This window comes from Genypterus blacodes, unplaced genomic scaffold, assembly GCF_046128005.1.
Source record: "Genypterus blacodes isolate CSIRO-AG114 ecotype Tasmania unplaced genomic scaffold, CSIRO-AGI_Gbla_v1 ptg000285l_1, whole genome shotgun sequence".
NCBI lineage: Eukaryota > Metazoa > Chordata > Actinopteri > Ophidiiformes > Ophidiidae > Genypterus > Genypterus blacodes.
In genome coordinates, this window is record NW_027467076.1 from 215,001 (window position 1) to 217,500 (window position 2,500).

Here is a 2,500-nt window from a genome sequence, read left to right on the forward strand (position 1 = left end):
TCTGGCTCATGTGTTCCCCTCTGAGGCTGAGAGCATTACGGTCGGCGTGACGACTCGGTCCTCCGCTCACGGAGACTCGGCCTGAGTTCCAGCTCGTCTCTTCACATTACGGAGACGTTGCTCTATTTTTCTTCTTCATGAGATTTGTAATACAGATGTGTAACATGATCATGTGACCATCTTCAGTAGAGGGAAAGCTTTCTATGGCTCAGGTTGTTTCATCAAAGGAATGAAGAAGAAGAAGCAGGAAACACAGGCTCAGAGAGCACAACCCACTTAAGGAGTGTCAATCAAAGTCCTGTCTGCACTGCACGCACACACACACTGCACACACACACACACACACACACACACACACACACACACACGCACACACACAGCATGTGAAACCTTCAGCAGCGTACCAGCACTTTACTCTGCAGCCGACGTGACCTTTTGACCTCTGTGGATAGTTCCCTCCTGGCCCTGGGGCCGTAGAGCAGAGGAGCGACTCATTAAACAGCTATTTGTTAAAGGGATCGTCCAACAATTAGCATGTAAAGTGATCCCAGTGTGTCAGCTGGACAGCTAGCCACTGTGTGTGTGTGTGTGTGTGTGTGTGTGTGTGTACACACTATTCCCCTGGCGACCGCTGGGAATAAGAGGGTCATTTATCAAGGTGACTGCACCAGTCAAACTGAACCCCCCCCTTCTCATTGGATTGTCATGGCAACGCTGAAAAATGGATGCCCTGATGGGAGAAGTTATTTGAGCTGAGAAAAGAGAGAAGGTTTGTGTGTGTGTGCGTGTGTGTGCGTGTGTGTATGTGTGTGTGTGTGTGTGCGCGTGTGTGTGTGTGGATACTTGATGGTGCATGGTTCATGACCTTCATCTCCTTCACCTCTGAGCTCTGAGTGTTCCTCTGTCAGTGTGTAGATGTTCTTCTTCTCTTCAGCTCTGTAGGTCTCTAATGGACCCTGAAGTTCTGCCCTTCACAATAAAAGCTCAGTGTATCTCCTGGATTCACTCAGTGAGCTGTGTGATGATGTAATGAGGCTCACACCTCCTCACATCTGTTTTGCATTTAGTAGATCTTTGGTGTTGTAACTCTCTGAGGGTGTGACGTCACGCCAGGTGAACATTCTCTCCAGCTTTATATAGGTTGATGAGAACACACACACTTCACCTTTCAGTGTGAGTACATGGAAGACATGTAAACACACCAACCCTCCAACTGGAGTGGCACAGATCAAGTATGTGGCGTCTTCAGCGCGGTGCGGCAGACGGAGTAGTTCAAGGTGTGTGTTGGACCACGAGGTCGTGTCTGCCTGTGTCTGACAGGGAGAGAGATGCAGTGTGTGTGTGTGTGTGTGTGTGTAGATCTTGTGGATAGACCAACACAAACAACTGCCAGTGAGGCCGAGTGCCACACACACACACACACACACACACACACACACACACACACACACACAGCCCAGTGGTTTGAACTTCACCAGGTGAGGTCATACACACTGCTCAACCTCATTCAGCTGAACTTGTTTGACCATGAAGGTTGAAAACAAACGCTTCATTCTGGACTCTGCAAACTGCTGCTGTACTGAGGAAGACTTCATTCATTTGCCTCTCCTGTTCTTTGGTTTGTGTTTCCTAACATCTAATGTCCAGGGAGAAAGGAGGAGGTGAAGGAGAAGGAGTAGGTTGTCTTCATAACATTTCAGGTCCTGATGGTTGAACATTATGTCAGCTCCAGCTCATGCCTGAGGTTTGAGTCTATAAAATCATAAATGGTAACTATGGTGACATCTTCAAAATGCTCATTCCACAAACTATGATCCATAGTCAGAAGAGAACCCAAGCAGAGAACACGGGCCCTGGTCTCCAACCACTGCACCACCGTGACGCCCGTCCACAGTCATGTAACGTGTAACATGTAACATGAACCCATGACCCACCTCTCCATAAACACTCATAAATAACATTGATAACCTTTGGACTCATCTCTCATCATAAATATTGCAGGGCTCAGGCGTCGCCCGTCAGATCAGCTGCAGAAGTGTGATGATGATGATGATGATGATGATGATGATGATGATGCGGAGGCTCCTTATTATTTGTTTTATTGATTTATTCTTATCTTCAGTGATCTGCTTCATTTCAAAGCCCTATAGATTTGGTTTTGCAGTCCCTGTCGGTCACACTGAGTGATTACAGCTTTTCCATCCTGTGGTCGGCCTTTGGGTAGCAGGGCCACGCGTTGGTTTGCGTTTGGATCACTGACTGTCCTTTAACTTGAACTGAACACACATTTCCCCCTCTAGTCAGCCCCCTCAACTTTGATGAGAGGAATTTGTGGATCATCTCATTTGCTGCCATGTTTTGGTTTGTGTATCTGGGGGGGAATATCAGCTGCGGTCCCATCTCAGTCAAATGAAGCGCTCCGGCTCCAGGGCTGGTTTGGAAGTGTTCCTAGGAAACCTTCCTTCCCTCCCTGGCTTGTTGGCTCTGTATCTACTCGGTC

The 2,500-nt window shown here is 47.9% G+C and overlaps 1 protein-coding gene across 1 annotated transcript in view; it reads left to right on the top strand.

Moving 5' to 3' along the window:
* Positions 1-2,500, top strand: part of LOC142987942 (slit homolog 1 protein-like) — a 7,218-nt gene that overhangs the window by 2,308 nt on the left and 2,410 nt on the right. The window lies entirely within an intron of this gene.